The sequence below is a fragment of the Anomaloglossus baeobatrachus genome, chromosome 1 (genome assembly GCF_048569485.1).
Source record: "Anomaloglossus baeobatrachus isolate aAnoBae1 chromosome 1, aAnoBae1.hap1, whole genome shotgun sequence".
NCBI classification, from domain to species: domain Eukaryota; kingdom Metazoa; phylum Chordata; class Amphibia; order Anura; family Aromobatidae; genus Anomaloglossus; species Anomaloglossus baeobatrachus.
The window spans coordinates 324,642,504-324,662,353 of NC_134353.1; the positions used below are offsets into that span (position 1 = coordinate 324,642,504).

At 46.0% G+C, this 19,850-nt stretch overlaps 1 protein-coding gene across 1 annotated transcript in view; it reads left to right on the forward strand.

Moving 5' to 3' along the window:
* Positions 1-3,497: 3,497 nt before the first annotated feature.
* Positions 3,498-19,850, forward strand: part of KLHL8 (kelch like family member 8) — a 36,866-nt gene continuing 20,513 nt past the window's right edge. Inside the window, exon 1 of the mRNA XM_075337536.1 lies at positions 3,498-3,568. The gene's annotated coding sequence lies outside the window, so the exon portion shown is untranslated. The remainder of the gene's footprint in view (positions 3,569-19,850) is intronic.

Genomic DNA, 19,850 nt, shown 5'->3' on the forward strand with positions numbered 1-19,850 from the left:
GGATAGCATGTTAGGACGCCCCTGTGGACGGTGCTAACATGCTAAGAGGACGGAATGAGCGCAGGAACTAATGCCCTTGTGACTATCCCTGTGCTCATTATCCTATCGTAAAGGATCTTTAGATTGAGGTTGATGGAGAAATCAGGGTTTTTTTGCTGCGCTATCCCCAAGAAGCGATGTTGATTGATTAATTCTCTTTATTCATCTACAGGTCAAGTCAACACGTTCCTGAGGTCACAGCCTCCTTCATCAGGACTACAGAGAAAATCAACAATATCTGTACCGGTCTGTGACCGTCAGAGGACAGCCCGCCAGATTTAAAAAAAAAAAAAACAGCGGGATCCCCAATAATCGAATTGGCACACTAAGATAAAGAAATCAAATAATAAATTAAAATAAAAATAAATCTATTATTGGGGATTCCACTGTTTTTTTCAAAATCTGGCAGGCTTTCCTCTGATGGTTACAGACCGGCATAGATATATATAGGGGCTCTCCTGCTGCCTTTGTATTGTTGATTTTCTCTGTTGTCCTGATGATGGAGGCTGTGTCCTCAGAAACGCGTTGACTTGACCTTTATAGGAATAAAGAGAATAATTAATCAACATCGCTTCTTGGTGATAACACGGCAAAAAAAAACAGATTTATTGTGACCAAGATTCATTTAGCACTATGATTGGCTGTAACCTGTGATGTCATGGGGGCGTGCGTATAGCCAGGTGTTGGAGACTCCTCCCAACCTGGCTGAGGGTCAAAGACTTGGTCTTCGCTGTGTGTTACCCTCCCCCATCCAGCACAAGAGAAATTATATTATATATTATTTCACAATTAACTTCCCTGCTACATTCTTTAACCCACCGAAAAAACTATTTTACGTTCCTTGGATCCCATCTATTATGTGCTTTACCACTTTCTATGGTTTGCTCAAAACAGGCGTGGCTTATTTTCTGGCACAAAGTGCTGTAAACCAACATATATATATGTGTCACCCCCGTGGAAGCAGCCGAGCTGCTCGGATCTGGGTTTGCTGTGGCTCGAGGGTTTCCGGACTTGGGGGTCGTGCGGCCACTCAAATGTAAGGGGTATTTACAGGGTAGTTGATGTATAGTTTGTGACGCCACCCATGGTGTACGGTAATTTGGGAGTACCGCCGCTGCCGTTGGGAGTACCCGGGGTGATGAAGGTATCGTAGCCCTTCACGGGTAGGGGGAATGCCCCGGGACTCAGTGGGATGCCGTGGTATGCAGCGGTCACACTCGTACTCACTCAGTTTATAAGCAGACGCTGACAACCGGGTAAACCAATTCTCTGGGTACCACTGCTGCAGAGTTGAGCTCGTCCGGGTCCCGTCCCCTATAGTGTTGCCTGGTGATCCGTGACCTGCCTCCTGGCACTAAGTTTAACTTCAACGTGGTGGCCCAGTAGTATGGGACTTGCCGGGCCCCGCTCCCCACTGTGGCTAAGTATGGGAGCTTGCTCTCAGGGCTCACGCTTGGGATTTTCTGGACCGTTTTGGGTTGGAAAGTCCTATCACCCTCGTTGCGCTAATGCCCCGATTCTGGAGCGGGTGGGAACAGATCATAAAGGCTCCGTTCTCCTCTGCTCAGGTGAATTGTCGGGTTGATGTTCTCCTTGTGAATTAATGTGAATTGTCGGGTTGCCTGAAGCTACTCCCCGACCTAGGGTCTTTGTACCCCATCGTGCCTTAGGTTCCGGACCGGTGACAGTGCTAGGCTGCCGGCTGTTCTCCTCGACAGGTCTAAGAACCTCGCCACAATCCCCTGCGCCTGGGGGTCCGACTCCTCTAGGCCCAGACCACGGTCTGCAACCTAGACAGTTTCTCTAGGAGCCACTGCTCCTGACCTCCTCTGAGCTCCTCACAGCTCGAGGGCTTCTCTCTACTTGCCACTCCTACTACTCACTACTACTGACTACACACCTCACTGCCCCTCCCCAACCCCCCCAGGTGGGCGACTCTATTCCACTCAAGCCATCCACTGGTGTCTGCTGGGTGTGGTGCAGGGTGTATCTAGGATTTGATTTGCTGTTGGAGGAAACACCATTAGATAGGGACCCAGAACCAAGAGGGAGGTGGAATACTGCACAGAAGGGCAGCTTGTGCAGTACCCTGTGACGACCTGATAGTCCAGGGGTGTCACATATATGGTGTAAACAAAGGTCCCTATTTACGGTTTTAAAGTGAATCTGTCTCCAGGTTTTTTCTCCCCCGAGAGAAACATGATGTAAAGCCAGACCTTGATTCCAGCAATGTGTGACTTATTGAGCTGTTTGCTGTCATTTTGATAAAATCATTGTTTTATCTGCTGCAGATCTAGCAGTTATACAGAGATCATGAATATGCTGGACTATCTGGCAGCAGCCAAGTAGCCCTTTAATGATAAAATCTACTGCTGATTTAAAGTGATTTTATCAAAACTACACTAAGCAGCTCAGTAAGTGACACATCACTGGAAACAGGATCTCTGCCCCTACATTATGCTGCTTTCAGGACAGGACAAAAAAACAGGGATACGGAATAGAATTTTTTCAGATTCTGTCTGCCACAAAACTAACAATTTGTCAACAAAAACAAAAAAAGTTGCAGCTCTTGGAGAGAACTTATTTCAACCAATAGTCGGTATTTCTTTAGCTCAAATAATACAGTTTAAAAACAAAATAAACGTTTGGTTTTGTTGGTATTTTCATTTAAACAGTAGAATGACCGTCATAAAAAGAAAATGCAAAAAAAAACAAACAAAAAATGCGTCTAAAATCGCCTCTGTAATTACATAGTTACATAGTTACTAAGGTTGAAAAAAGACCTAGGTCCATCTAGTTCAACCTTCCTCCACTAGTTCTACATTTGGTCACTAAGTCATTTATAACCAACAATGTTGTGTGTACTGAGGAAATCATCCAGCCCTTTTTTGAAAGCTGTTATAGTATCTGCCATTACTACCTCTTGTGGTCGGCATTCCACAGTCTGACTGCTCTAACTGTAAAGAACCCTTTCCTATTTATCTGCCGGAATCGCTTTTCTTCCACTCGCAGTGAGTGCCCTCTGGTCCTTAGTATTGTCTTTGGAAGAAATGTCATGTGCCAGTCCTTTATATTGACCACACATGTATTTATACATATAAATAAGGGGCCTAAATCCTCTGTCAAAAGAGGATAAATCCATATCAGTGACCAGCCTTCACATTTTCCTCTAAAAGCCACAGGGTTTTTCTTCTCCTTTTAATAAAATAACAAATATGAGCAAAAAAACAAGTATTGCCCATAGCAACCGCATCCATACATAATGAGTGCAGTCATCTAATTGCTAGGGGTAACCAGTCAGCTTTACTGCAGACGGTTCTTATAGCAGGAGGCTGGGGTTTCTGACACCTGCTCAGCTTGTCCTGCTACGCGTGCTTCCTTTACGGCCTGGATACTGTCAGCTGCACACAACAAAGATGGCCGGCGGGCAATGATGCGCATGCGTACTGACCGTATATAAGGGAAGGAGGCGAGTGAAAGTAGAAGCAGCTGCTGAACCTCGGAGAGGAGGCTGTACGTGACCGGCTCGGTAAGGGGAGGACTTCAGGGTCCGGTCTGTGTGCGCCGGTGGTGCTCACTGTTTATATGGCCATGTGTCCTTTCAGTATGAGCTTGCTGTGTTTACACATCGCTGGGCACAGGAGCTTGCCATCTACTTGTAGCCATGCTGCTACAGTTACTACTAGACTGTTCCTGCCCCTGTATGGGCTGTGTGTGTATACTCCACAGCTCCTTCATTATTTGGGACGTAATTCGGATTTACACTGTGACCAAAAGTGGCTAGTACCCACTCAGGGTGAGGATCCCAGGCCATGGCAGAGTGGCATCTAGGTGCCCCTGGCAGCCAGCACACCTTAGCTATGCCCCCCTAGCCTTAGGAAGGGCACTTCTGATGTGACTAAGGGAAGATCCATTCAATGGTTAATTATTCTTCCTTTTCAACTTATTACTATTGTTGGACCTGTGGAGTGACATAGAAAGGGGTGAGGGTGGTTTGATACTATTAGTGTTGAGTGACCATAAGGGGGTGTCTGCTGTGAGGGATTTGTGTGGTGTGGTTTTTTTTTTTAAATTCTTATAATTGGGTTTCATAAAGTGTTTTTACTCCTAAAGCCTCTGTATATTGTGATCTGCGTCCTCCTTATTTTCAGATGTGTTCGTATTTGCTATTACAGTGTATAAATCTGAGCCGTTCATATCCTGCTCGTTAGAGCAGCTTTCCTCACAGACTGCCCAGCTTCTCTGTCCACACCATGGCTGCTGCTGGAGGAACATGTGCCCTGTCCATAGTCTCCTCCTGGTTGTTAGAGCAGCTTTCCTCACAGACTGCCCAGCTTTCCTGTCCACACCATGGCTGCTGGTGGAGGAATATGTGTCCTTTCCATAGTCTCCTCCTGGTTGTTAGAGCAGCTTTCATCACAGACTGCCCAGCTTCTCTGTCCACACCATGGCTGCTGCTGGAGGAACGTGTGCCCTTTCCATAGTCTCCTCCTGGTTGTTAGAGCAGCTTTCCTCACAGACTGCCCAGCTTTTCTGTCCACACCATGGCTGCTGCTGGAGGAACGTGTGCCCTTTCCATAGTCTCCTCCTGGTTGTTAGTGCAGCTTTCCTCACAGACTGCCCAGCTTTTCTGTCCACACCATGGCTGCTGCTGGAGGAACGTGTGCCCTTTCCATAGTCTCCTCCTGGTTGTTAGAGCAGCTTTCCTCACAGACTGCCCAGCTTTTCTGTCCACACCATGGCTGCTGGTGGAGGAACATGTGCCCTTTCCATAGTCTCCTCCTGGTTGTTAGAGCAGCTTTCCTCACAGACTGCCCAGCTTTCCTGTCCACACCATGGCTGCTGGTGGAGGAATATGTGTCCTTTCCATCGTCTCCTCCTGGTTGTTAGAGCAGCTTTCATCACAGACTGCCCAGCTTCTCTGTCCACACCATGGCTGCTGCTGGAGGAACATGTACCCTGTCCATCAGTCTCCTCCTGGTTGTTAGAGCAGCTTTCCTCATAGACTGCCCAGCTTTCCTGTCCACACCATGGCAGCATGGCAAGCGACGCATGTGACTGATGCAAAACAACGGAAATGTGAACTTGGCCTAAGGCTAGGTTCACATTTCTGTTTTAAATCCGTCAGCAATGGATCAGTCGTTTTTTAGATGTCAACTGACGCAACGGATGTGTTTTTCACAGGATTCCTTTCACAGGAATCCTGTGAAAAAAACTGATCTGTCGCGTCTGTTAGGCTACTTTCACACTTGCGTTGGACGGCTTCCGTAGCATTGCGTTGTGTAATGGATGCGTTGCATATAATGGCACAACGGATGCTACGGATCGTACAAAACGGAAAGCTTTTTTTTTTTTTTCTTTACAGTTTTACCGGCAGCAGACTATTGTGAACGATCAGCTGATCGCTCTCAATAACCGGTCGGTCAGCTGCCTCACTCTCACTTGCCGGCATCCGGGCATGCCGGCGGGCGCTCAGCTGAGCGCTGTCACTTGCCGGTGGCTGGGCATGCCGGCGGGCAGTCGCTCAGCTGAACGTTCGGCCACCGCGAGACAAAATAAAGTTTGATTTTAAAAAAAAAAAAAGCATGCGCAGTGAAATCCTACGAATTGCGCTGCTCCAAAAAACGTTACATGCTGCGTGTCTTCCGCCCGACGCAGCGTCAAAATAACGATGCTGCGTCGTCCAGCGGATGCAACGCAGACACTTGTGTTACAGTGCATTGTCCATACAAGTCTATGGAGAATAGCGCAGTGCGTTAACGGACTGTTCTATTCTCCATAGTGACGGACTCCGCTGAACGCAAGTGTGAAAGTACCCTTACATCCGCTGTGCGTCCGTTTGATGGATCAGTCATGACAGCTTGACACCCAGTGGGTGTGCCAAACATGCTGGGCATGCTCAGTAGAGCATGACTGAATCCAGCACCATAGACAAAGATTACAAGCTTGACGGATTCCTGCGCGGTGTGTTCATTTTGACGGCCCAAAAAAACCGTTACATTCTGCGTTGTTTCTGCCCGGCGGTCAGTCCAAAAAACGACTGACCGCGGCGCAGCGGATGCAACGCAAGGATATTAGTCGCAATCCGCCACTAATACAAGTCTATGGGACACAAGGGCATCCGCCAAACGGATTCCATTGTTTACCAGAGCCACGGATTGTGACTGATCCAATTTAACGGAAATGTGAACCTAGCCTAAGAGAGTAAAGAAGCCTAATCATTAAGGGATAGCATTGTATATATTCCATCTCTAATTAGAAGATTTGTATGTAGCCCAACCTGAGAAAATACACAATTCCTATATGGTTGGTTTGAGTTCAAAATGTGTGAAATTAAATTAATTACACTCCTGATGGCCACACAAAGGTACTCATACATACAAAAAAATGGGTAACTTTCAATCCCAGTATGTGGAATTACATGCTGCTTACAAAGATGGAAGACAGCTACACAAGGAAGGATAGGGGAATCACACCCCAAATTAATATATACACACTTGTTGCATCAGATGGTTATTAACTTCCTTGTTCAAACATATTGTGGCCATCAAACATGGAAAACTTCAACACAATTGTAATCTATCTCAATAGACACTGCATTGCCCTAGTCTGGGCAGGTGCATGCAAACCAGTGCAGTGTCCAAAGATAATCAGATAAACACTACTGAAGCATATAAAGGTGAACAAAGTGCACCCAGAGGAAAGAAAATGTTTATTTCCCTTTAGAATATGCTTCACATCGCCTCGACGCGTTTCCCCTTCAAGATACAAGGATCATCAGGAGGCTGAAGTATCATAAACAGAAGATGTGGATAAAGATGTAATCCATGGCTGTGCGCCCAGATCACAGGATGTCCAAGGTTTAAAAACCGGCGCCAATCATGGTCACATGGACCAGGCAGCCAATCACATTCCCTGGCTACTCTGTCTCCAAAGATCTTACTACGCATGTTATTTCCAATCCGGTCGCAAGAGGTCCTGATTAAGCCACTGCGCATGCGTGCGCTCGTTCCAGCTCACATACTGATACAGCCTGCACATAGAGAGGCCGTGGCCAGCCCAATCGGCCAAACCCACCAGAGTCGCAGTCCAATAGGCAGCGCGTCCGGGTTGCCCGGGAGGCGGCGATTATGCTAATCGGCCACACCTTCCATACAAACCACCCCGGGCGCGCCGTCCAATGAGTCACGCACCTGAGTCCCCCTACTGCGCATGCGTCCGCCCACTCCAGCCTAGATCATGACAGCCTGCACATCAAAGAACAGAAGCCAGGCCCATCAGTCACTCCACCGCAGAGACGCCGTCCAATAAGACGTCCCCAGGAGCAGGAATACAAACGCCGGACTTCAAGAGATGCACTAGGCATGCACATGAGGATATCGCAGACAAGTGTGTCATATCACTAACACCCATGTCACACTACCATTATCATGGTGAGACCACCATCTGCAATAATGTTGTATCCATCATCAGACAAGCCCACATTAATCAGAACCAACATTCTATTATGAGGGGGGAGGGCACACACAAGTGCCGATCACTCCACCAGAGCTGTTTAACCCTCTATTGACCAGATCAGAAATCCCTCCCAAGGAGAGTTTCAGACCTATGAGTGGATCTAGAAGACAGACTATAATAACCAAAGAAAAAGAAAACCTAATGATAAAGGTCTTAATAACCGTAAATCCCCTTTCATAGGGCAATGACGGAAGGGCTCCCTAAAGGATCATATCAACGATAAACTCTCTTTAAAGACTATGCGACATCAAAACCGACCAAACCCAATTAGAATTGTAAATACAAGAGGAACCTGTTTAGAGGAATGAGGAATATGTTAATCTATCATTTAGCCCCAACGGAGCTTGCGTTTTGAGATAATAAATCCAACGACATTCCCTTTGTAAGATCTTTTTGTCCAGATCACCCCCCCTAGGGCCAGGCTTAATGACTTCCACTACAACAAACGAAATTGATTTACTATCTCCCTGATGAACCTCCCAGACGTGTCGGGCCAGGGGTGTATCCCTCTTATGTTTTATGTCCCCCAAATGTTCACCGACACGTCTGCGTAGTTCTCTTGTAGTCTTACCCACATAGTTTAATGGGCATTTACATGTGGCCATATAGACCACACCACTGGTCTTACAATTGGAGAAGTCTTTAATAGGGTATTTTCTACCTGTATTTGCACTAAGAAAACTTTTCGAAGGCACAATCCAGTTGCAATATTTGCAATCTCCACATTTAAAACAGCCCAGTGGTCTTCTATCCAACCAGGTCCCAGGAGGAGTGGGTCTCTGGTAGTGGCTGTGTACCAGTTGGTCCCTCAGTGAAACACCCCGTCTGTATGTTATAGATGGGTGGGGGGTAGTATCTTCACAGATATCAGGGTCTGCCTGGAGAATCCCCCAGTGTTTCCGGAGTATCCCGTGGATCCTTTCTGATTGGCAATCAAAAGTGCCGATAACCCTAATGATATCCTCATTCTTTTCTTTTTTTGCCCTTGGCTGGAGGAGAGATTCTCTATCACTACAACGGGCATAATTAAATGCCCCCCGTAAGACCTCATCAGGGTAACCTCTTTTCCGAAACCGGTTTTGTAAGTCTCTTGCTTGGTCAAAAAAATCATTTTTATTCGAGCAAATTTCTCCTCATGTGGAGATACTGCCCTTTTGGAATACCACGTTTCAGGGGAGTCGGATGGAAACTATCCCACCTCAAAAGACTATTCGTCGAGGTGGGTTTCCTATGTGTCCTAGAGGAAAGATGTCCACCGCTACCCACGGAAAAGGAGATGTCTAGAAACGCAAGTGAGGATTCGTCAATTTCACTTGTAAATGTTAGGCCAAATTCATTACTGTTGATCTCATTAATGAACCGGTGGAAGTCCTTTTTACTTCCCGACCAAATAATAAAAATATCATCAATGAATCTCCCCCAAAAGTGGATCAATGGGATCCACCAGGGGGAGTCATCGGAAAAAATGACGCTTTCCTCCCACCAGCCCAGGAGCAAATTTGCATACGATGGGGCACAAGAACTCCCCATCGCGGTGCCCCTGGACTGGTGGAAGTACTTGCCGTCAAAAACAAAATAATTATGTGTCAAAATGTAGGTCAGGAGTTCCAACACAAAGATGTTATGGGCCTGCAAATACACTGCCCTCGACCGCAGGTAATGTTGTACTGCTGCTATTCCCTTTGTGTGTGGTATTGAACTATAAAGGGCTTCCACATCAATGGATGCCAAAAACATCCCAGGCTCCATAATAACACCGTCGATTTTTGAGAGGAGGTCCGAGGTGTCACGGATATACGATGGCAAAGTGAGGACGAAGGGTTTGAGGATTTTATCAATATAAATCCCCACATTTTGGGTAATTGACCCCACCCCAGAGACTATGGGGCGCCCCCTCAGTGGGGGATATCCCTTGTGAATTTTGGGGAGTGCGTAAAAAGTTGCTACAGCGGGCTTAATCGGTAGCATGAATTCATGTTCATTTTTCGAGATCAGATGTGTCTCCAAAGCCTGATCCAAGATAGCCGTAAGTTCACTCAAACAAACGCTAGTTGGATCATTTTTGAGTATCCCATACGTGGTTTGATCATCCAAAAGGGATCGACACATACTGCGATAAGGCTCATGATCCATGACTATAAGATTCCCGCCTTTGTCCGAAGGCTTTACAACGATGGTCTGATTGCTTTTGAGTAGTCGCAGGGCCTCCCTCTCCCCCTCATTAAGATTGTACATTTCAGCATTGCCATGAATTCTAGAGATATCATCCTCCACCACCTTCAAGAAAATGTCAATGCTTGATAACTCACTGGACGGTGGTAGCCTCTGGCTCTTATTTTTAAAAACAGTAAAAGGTCCCCATCCCCTATGACGTTCACCCTCTTCCAAGAGGTCCGTCAGGATATTTACCCCTTCCAAGTCTGAAACCTCAATCCCCAATTGCCTACACTTCTCTTGGTCATTATTTTTAAAAAACTTTTTCCATTTTAATTTCCTACAGAAGAGGTTTATATCTTTCGTCCAAGTGAACCTATCAAAGGATTGTGTAGGCACAAAAGATAACCCCCTTCTGAGTACTGAGACCATTTCACCCGTAAGTGTGCATGAGGAAAGGTTTATCACCTGGGTATCATTCAGGTTCTTTGATTGGACTGTTCCCGACTCCTGAGGTTGTAGGAATTGGGAACCCCTTTCTCTAAAAAAGAAGAGGAGGGAGCAACTGACGACGAGGGCACATGAGATGAGGTAGAGCCTATAGAGGACTGTGGTGGACCCTGGAAGGTTCTTGAATCCATATTTGAGCCGTAGGAGGGATAATTTCCTCTCTGATTCCGCCATCTCTGTCTCCGTGGTGGTCTATTCGAGAACCCCCTCCCTCTACTACGTTCTCCAAAAGAGGATCCTGTTCTCTCTGTATCAGAATATTCTTGATCTGAGGAAGAGATGTCCGTATATGGTTTTGGCTCAGTGGTTACTGTAAAATTGTAAGCTCTCTTATCTTTAAAGTCATTGAAGTCACGCAGAAATTGCTTATGCTTGCGTTTCTTCAAAGTAGCTTGATATTTTTCAATGCTAGTCTGTAGGACGGCCTCTTTCCTCCCAAAATCAGGATCCCCTTTTAATTCAAGGGCCTTTTTCCTCAAGATATCTATTTTGGTCAATGATTCGCTATAGTTAAGTTTTTCCTTATCAAGGAGCAGCTGCATAAATTTAAGCGAGGACGCTATTGATTCCCTCTCCCAATTGGACAGGAACTCGGGGTCATGTAATCTAGGGGCGGGATTGATGTTTATTCTTAACCCCCTCGGAACGATATTTTGTTTAATATAATTTTCTAGGGCTTTTACCTCCCACCAGGCCCTCAAGTTCTCTAAATAGAGATCCTGTAAGTCTCTAAATGTGTTCCTTAAAGATGGTGAATTTAGTCCCGAACTGATGTCCTCAGTAGAGAAAGCCTGCACTGCGTCCTCCAGCCAATTATCTGCCCCAACAGATCCAGACAGGAAACCCGCCATAGAACAATTTGAGAAAATACACAATTCCTATATGGTTGGTTTGAGTTCAAAATGTGTGAACGGAAAAACCTCAAATTCCAATTAAATTGACTTATTTTATTAATATATTATTAAAAGTAATCAAAACACCCTAGTGATATTACACACATAGGGTCACATGAGGGGAGGAGCTGGAATATATGGGGTCCCTAAAGTTTCCCTAAGGGGACCTTGCTCCTACCTGCCAACGGAGGGTTTGACACCGTAACTGTTTTGGGCGCCCCCGTTCCACGTCGGCTGACCCTCACTAAACCCTAACTCACAAGTGAATTAAATTAATTACACTCCTGATGGCCACACAAAGGTACTCATACATACAAAAAAATGGGTAACTTTCAATCCCAGTATGTGGAATTACATGCTGCTTACAAAGATGGAAGACAGCTACACAAGGAAGGATAGGGGAATCACACCCCAAATTAATATATACACACTTGTTGCATCAGATGGTTATTAACTTCCTTGTTCAAACATATTGTGGCCATCAAACATGGAAAACTTCAACACAATTGTAATCTATCTCAATAGACACTGCATTGCCCTAGTCTGGGCAGGTGCATGCAAACCAGTGCAGTGTCCAAAGATAATCAGATAAACACTACTGAAGCATATAAAGGTGAACAAAGTGCACCCAGAGGAAAGAAAATGTTTACTTCCCTTTAGAATATGCTTCACATCGCCTCGACGCGTTTCCCCTTCAAGATACAAGGATCATCAGGAGGCTGAAGTATCATAAACAGAAGATGTGGATAAAGATGTAATCCATGGCTGTGCGCCCAGATCACAGGATGTCCAAGGTTTAAAAACCGGCGCCAATCATGGTCACATGGACCAGGCAGCCAATCACATTCCCTGGCTACTCTGTCTCCAAAGACTGTTTTTTTGAGTGAACTTACGGCTATCTTGGATCAGGCTTTGGAGACACATCTGATCTCGAAAAATGAACATGAATTCATGCTACCGATTAAGCCCGCTGTAGCAACTTTTTACGCACTCCCCAAAATTCACAAGGGATATCCCCCACTGAGGGGGCGCCCCATAGTCTCTGGGGTGGGGTCAATTACCCAAAATGTGGGGATTTATATTGATAAAATCCTCAAACCCTTCGTCCTCACTTTGCCATCGTATATCCGTGACACCTCGGACCTCCTCTCAAAAATCGACGGTGTTATTATGGAGCCTGGGATGTTTTTGGCATCCATTGATGTGGAAGCCCTTTATAGTTCAATACCACACACAAAGGGAATAGCAGCAGTACAACATTACCTGCGGTCGAGGGCAGTGTATTTGCAGGCCCATAACATCTTTGTGTTGGAACTCCTGACCTACATTTTGACACATAATTATTTTGTTTTTGACGGCAAGTACTTCCACCAGTCCAGGGGCACCGCGATGGGGAGTTCTTGTGCCCCATCGTATGCAAATTTGCTCCTGGGCTGGTGGGAGGAAAGCGTCATTTTTTCCGATGACTCCCCCTGGTGGATCCCATTGATCCACTTTTGGGGGAGATTCATTGATGATATTTTTATTATTTGGTCGGGAAGTAAAAAGGACTTCCACTGGTTCATTAATGAGCTCAACAGTAATGAATTTGGCCTAACATTTACAAGTGAAATTGACGAATCCTCACTAGCGTTTCTAGACATCTCCTTTTCCGTGGGTAGCGGTGGACATCTTTCCTCTAGGACACATAGGAAACCCACCTCGACGAATAGTCTTTTGAGGTGGGATAGTTTCCATCCGACTCCCCTGAAACGTGGTATTCCAAAAGGGCAGTATCTCCGCATGAGGAGAAATTTGCTCGAATAAAAATGATTTTTTTGACCAAGCAAGAGACTTACAAAACCGGTTTCGGAAAAGAGGTTACCCTGATGAGGTCTTATGGGGGGCATTTAATTATGCCCGTTGTAGTGATAGAGAATCTCTCCTCCAGCCAAGGGCAAAAAAAGAAAAGAATGAGGATATCATTAGGGTTATCGGCACTTTTGATTGCCAATCAGAAAGGATCCACGGGATACTCCGGAAACACTGGGGGATTCTCCAGGCAGACCCTGATATCTGTGAAGATATTACCCCCCACCCATCTATAACATACAGACGGGGTGTTTCACTGAGGGACCAACTGGTACACAGCCACTACCAGAGACCCACTCCTCCTGGGACCTGGTTGGATAGAAGACCACTGGGCTGTTTTAAATGTGGAGATTGCAAATATTGCAACTGGATTGTGCCTTCGAAAAGTTTTCTTAGTGCAAATACAGGTAGAAAATACCCTATTAAAGACTTCTCCAATTGTAAGACCAGTGGTGTGGTCTATATGGCCACATGTAAATGCCCATTAAACTATGTGGGTAAGACTACAAGAGAACTACGCAGACGTGTCGGTGAACATTTGGGGGACATAAAACATAAGAGGGATACACCCCTGGCCCGACACGTCTGGGAGGTTCATCAGGGAGATAGTAAATCAATTTCGTTTGTTGTAGTGGAAGTCATTAAGCCTGGCCCTAGGGGGGGTGATCTGGACAAAAAGATCTTACAAAGGGAATGTCGTTGGATTTATTATCTCAAAACGCAAGCTCCGTTGGGGCTAAATGATAGATTAACATATTCCTCATTCCTCTAAACAGGTTCCTCTTGTATTTACAATTCTAATTGGGTTTGGTCGGTTTTGATGTCGCATAGTCTTTAAAGAGAGTTTATCGTTGATATGATCCTTTAGGGAGCCCTTCCGTCATTGCCCTATGAAAGGGGATTTACGGTTATTAAGACCTTTATCATTAGGTTTTCTTTTTCTTTGGTTATTATAGTCTGTCTTCTAGATCCACTCATAGGTCTGAAACTCTCCTTGGGAGGGATTTCTGATCTGGTCAATAGAGGGTTAAACAGCTCTGGTGGAGTGATCGGCACTTGTGTGTGCCCTCCCCCCTCATAATAGAATGTTGGTTCTGATTAATGTGGGCTTGTCTGATGATGGATACAACATTATTGCAGATGGTGGTCTCACCATGATAATGGTAGTGTGACATGGGTGTTAGTGATATGACACACTTGTCTGCGATATCCTCATGTGCATGCCTAGTGCATCTCTTGAAGTCCGGCGTTTGTATTCCTGCTCCTGGGGACGTCTTATTTGACGGCGTCTCTGCGGTGGAGTGACTGATGGGCCTGGCTTCTGTTCTTTGATGTGCAGGCTGTCATGATCTAGGCTGGAGTGGGCGGACGCATGCGCAGTAGGGGGACTCAGGTGCGTGACTCATTGGACGGCGCGCCCGGGGTGGTTTGTATGGAAGGTGTGGCCGATTAGCATAATCGCCGCCTCCCGGGCAACCCGGACGCGCTGCCTATTGGACTGCGACTCTGGTGGGTTTGGCCGATTGGGCTGGCCACGGCCTCTCTATGTGCAGGCTGTATCAGTATGTGAGCTGGAACGAGCGCACGCATGCGCAGTGGCTTAATCAGGACCTCTTGCGACCGGATTGGAAATAACATGCGTAGTAAGATCTTTGGAGACAGAGTAGCCAGGGAATGTGATTGGCTGCCTGGTCCATGTGACCATGATTGGCGCCGGTTTTTAAACCTTGGACATCCTGTGATCTGGGCGCACAGCCATGGATTACATCTTTATCCACATCTTCTGTTTATGATACTTCAGCCTCCTGATGATCCTTGTATCTTGAAGGGGAAACGCGTCGAGGCGATGTGAAGCATATTCTAAAGGGAAATAAACATTTTCTTTCCTCTGGGTGCACTTTGTTCACCTTTATATGCTTCAGTAGTGTTTATCTGATTATCTTTGGACACTGCACTGGTTTGCATGCACCTGCCCAGACTAGGGCAATGCAGTGTCTATTGAGATAGATTACAATTGTGTTGAAGTTTTCCATGTTTGATGGCCACAATATGTTTGAACAAGGAAGTTAATAACCATCTGATGCAACAAGTGTGTATATATTAATTTGGGGTGTGATTCCCCTATCCTTCCTTGTGTAGCTGTCTTCCATCTTTGTAAGCAGCATGTAATTCCACATACTGGGATTGAAAGTTACCCATTTTTTTGTATGTATGAGTACCTTTGTGTGGCCATCAGGAGTGTAATTAATTTAATTCACTTGTGAGTTAGGGTTTAGTGAGGGTCAGCCGACGTGGAACGGGGGCGCCCAAAACAGTTACGGTGTCAAACCCTCCGTTGGCAGGTAGGAGCAAGGTCCCCTTAGGGAAACTTTAGGGACCCCATATATTCCAGCTCCTCCCCTCATGTGACCCTATGTGTGTAATATCACTAGGGTGTTTTGATTACTTTTAATAATATATTAATAAAATAAGTCAATTTAATTGGAATTTGAGGTTTTTCCGTTCACACATGTATGTAGCCCAACCAAGTACTCGATATCTTCTTAAAATTTGCGAATAGTTGTTTGATAGATTCCTCTTTCAACCAGTTTATCTTTTGTTGTAGATTTTCCTATCGATGGAGGATGTGTCTAATCCAGAGGTCTCAAACACGCGGCTCGTGGGCCACACGCGGCACCTGAGGCTGCTTTTTGTGGCTCGCAGACACCGTGACCATCACAGCTCTATGCCGGGAGCCGGCGCCTGCAGGCACAGTACAGTTGAATCATTTGCGGTGCCGCGCAGTGCAGCTGTCTGCACTACACCAATGGATGATGCGGCCAATCAGATGCAAGGAAGTGATGCCGCTATATGATGTCACCTTCTTGCATCTGACTGGCCATTGGTATAGTGCTTAGAGCTCCTCTGCGCGGCACCGCAAATAATTCAACTGTACCTGTCGGCTTCCGGCATAGAGCTGCAATCGTCACAGGGTCTGCAGGCCGCAAACAGCAGGTACGTGCTCACGATCAGGACCCACTGTGTCCTGGACGCGGCGAGTCTCCTCCGCAGGAGAATACAGGAGACCGCAGCTGCTCATGCTCACGGTCTGGGTCCGGGCTGCTGCGGTCTCCTACTGTATTCTCAGTACGGAGGACACTTGCGACCCTGTAAGCCGCACCGCAGGTCAGTGTTCACAGCGGGCCGCACACGCACAGTGGAGGGGATTTCTAGAAATCCCATCTACTCTGCTTGCACTGTACAACCCAGCGCTCTGGATGCAGCTGAAACACGCTGCCTCCAAAACGCTGCAAACACTGATCAGCACGCAGCCCTGAGGGAACGGAGGAAAGGTGAGAAGAATTTTTTTTTTTTTGTTGTTGGATGATGCTGCTAATTGTAAAACAATATTTTGAATATTTTTGTTTTACATTTTATCCCTTTCTAATAAAGCATGACTTTTTTTTTGCCATTAAAAATTTTATATATAAACTTAACTAAAAGTGAAGGTTTGTTATAATCAAGCAAAAGTTCAAAATAGTGATCCAAAGGTGTATAGAAAAAAAACATGGAATCATTAAAAATGTCCCTTCATCCTGCAAGGAATGCAGCCCCCCTCATTTTTTTTTTTTTTTTTTTTTCGGATGTGTGGCCCTTTACCCCAGCTGAGTTTGAGACCCCTGGTCTAACCAATGAAATGCAAGACTTTTGTACGTTGAAATTAAATACGAGAGATCCTATAGATAGGGGCGAGTCAGGATCCCCCTCCATCTTCAAATTTCATTCTATACACACTGTCAGGGAGACGACTTAATTTCAGGATGTCTGCATTCCCACATCATACTCATCAAGTGTGCCTCATCCATCCCACACCTAGGTATTTTGCATGATGGCTGCATTCTATCGAGTGTAAAAAGTTTGGAATTTTGTATACTCTGGGAATTATAGTTGAGAGCCTTTGGGCCTCACAGGGAGATAATTTGGGAATATTTTCTACAATCTTTCTCCATTGCTCCACTGATATAGGGCCTACATCTGCCTCCCATTTTAGTTTTTACGGTCATGGGGATATTAACCAGTTGGGATGACAATATAGACCAGGGGTCCCCAAACTACGGCCTGCGGGCCGCATCTGGCCCCCGGAGGCCATTTACCCGCCCCGTGTCACAATTTCCTTGTGTTATTTCAATTGTAAGCGCACAGGCGCTTACAATTGAAATAACCCGCCGAGTGCTACACGGGAAGTCTCGTTCCTGTGTAGACACTCGTCGCTCGTCGTCCAGACCTAGAATGATCACGTCATGACGCACGATGTGCTCATCTAGGCCTTACAGCCGAAGACAGAGGAGCCGGGACCACAGCGTGGGAGCGGCTGCAGTGCTAGGTAAAGTCTATTTTCACTTTCTTTTTACTGGGCATGGAGGAGGATCAGAGAGCTGGATCTATATGGGGGATTGATGGGACCTATATGGGGAAGAGCTGGACCTATATGGGGGGAGACTGCGTGGGACCTATATGGGGGGAGACTGCGTGGGACCTATATGGGGGGAGACTGCGTGGGACCTATATGGGGGGAGACTGCGTGGGACCTATATGGGGGGAGACTGCGTGGGACCTATATGGGGGGAGACTGCGTGGGACCTATATGGGGGGAGACTGCGTGGGACCTATATGGGGGGAGACTGCGTGGGACCTATATGGGGGGAGACTGCGTGGGACCTATATGGGGGGGAGACTGCGTGGGACCTATATGGGGGGGAGACTGCGTGGGACCTATATGGGGGGGAGACTGCGTGGGACCTATATGGGGGGGAGACTGCGTGGGGCCTATATGGGGGGAGACTGCGTGGGACCTATATGGGGGGAGACTGCGTGGGACCTATATGGGGGGAGACTGCGTGGGACCTATATGGGGGGAGACTGCGTGGGACCTATTTGCGGGAAGAGAGAAGCACATTTCAGAGGTGCACTGTGCTGTATTTGGGGAGTACAGTGTATGTAAGTGTTATAATCTGAGGTACAGTGTGTACAGTATTATTGTTTTGTTTTTGTAGTGCTGTGTGTGTGTGTGTATGTATGTATGTATGTATATATATATATATATATATATATATATATATATATATATATATTATATATATATTATATAGGTATTTTACTTATGGCAATTTGGAATCCCTAGGAAACAATGACAAAAATTGACTCGGAGTGTAGGATATTCAATTATTTTCGATTATTTTGAATGTTGTATTTGTTCCCTTTTTGTTTTACTTTAAAACGAGATACGTGTAGTGTGCATAGGGATTTTCATAGTTTTTCTCATAGTCCGGCCCTCCAACGGTCTGAGGGACCGTGAACTGGCCCTCTGTGGAAAAAGTTTGGGGACCCCTGATATAGACTTTTATATGGTAGAAATTGGTCTACACCTTCGGTCTGGGACAGCTCATAGAATCCCATGGCTTCTAGTATCATCTTTATGCTGATTATTCGCAGATCTACCTCTCTGGACCTGATATCACCTTCTTACTAACCAAAAACCCACAATGTCTGTCTCCTATTTCATCCTTTTCTGCTCGATTTTTCTAAAACTTAACATGGACAAAACAGAACTCATCATCTTTCCCCCACCTCACTCAACCTGACCTATCCATGACTGCTCACACTCCCCAGTCCTATGTGTTCACTGCCTGGGGTAACCCTTGACTCTGCCCTGTCCTTCAAGCCGCATAGCCAAGCCCTTTCCACCTCCTGACTCCAAATCAGAAATATTTCCCAGATCTGTACATTCATTGTCCAAGAATCTGCAAAAACCCTTGTACATGCCCTTATTATGCCCGGGCTCAACTACTTCAACCTCCTGCTCTTTAGCCTCCCTTTTAACACTCGCACCCCTCCAATCTATCCTACACTCTGCTGGCCGACTAATCCACCTGTCTCCCCGCTACTCCCCGACCTCTCCTCTCTGCCAAGCTCTTCACTGGCTTTCCATTACCCAAAGACTCCAGTTCAAAACACTAACCATGACATACAAAGCCATCCACAACTTGTCTCCTCCCTACATCTGTGACCTAGTACCTACCTGCACGCAACCTCCGATCCTCACGAGCTACTTCTTCTCTCCTGCCCCCTTATCTCCTCTTCCCACAATCGCATACAAGATTACTCCCATGCCTTCCCCATACGCTGGAACTCTTTCACAACATATCAGACTCTCACCTATGGTGGAAACCTTCAAAAGGAACCTGAAGGCCTACCTATTCAGACAAACCTACCACCTGCATTAACCCTCAGTCCACTATACCGCTGCCCGACCAGCTGTACCCTCACCTACTGTATCCTCACCCCTTCTGTGTAGACTGTGAGCCATCATGGGTAGGGTCCTCTCTCCTCCTGTATCTGTCTGTGCCTTGTATTGTTCATGACTATTGTACTTGTCTATGTATGCCCCCCGTCCTTTTTCACATGTAAAGTGCCATGGAATAAATGGCATAATAATAATTAATAATTTAGACCCTTTGTGTGTCCTGTAGAAGCAATAACATATATTAGGGGATGATGTTGTATGCTAAGATCCATCAGACCCGATTGAGCCGAGATCATGTTGGATTTGTAGAAATTGGTGAAGTGTTATGTGATAAGTTTTCGACAGCCCCAAAAGGGATCTAATTTAAGGACAGTGTTTCGTTTGTTAATTGTTCTGTTACCCAGATCCCTTTTTGCTCCCAATCATAAAAACCCTTCTTTTGATACTTGACTCAAATGATGCCATAGTGGTGACCATTTTGGATTTTTGACTACTTGACTTGTTGGGAGCTGTGTGGCGTTTAATCAGTATGGGAGTTATTTCTTTTGTTTCCTCCTTCACCCTCCTGGAAAAACAAACATGTGAACCACTTTGTAAATGTT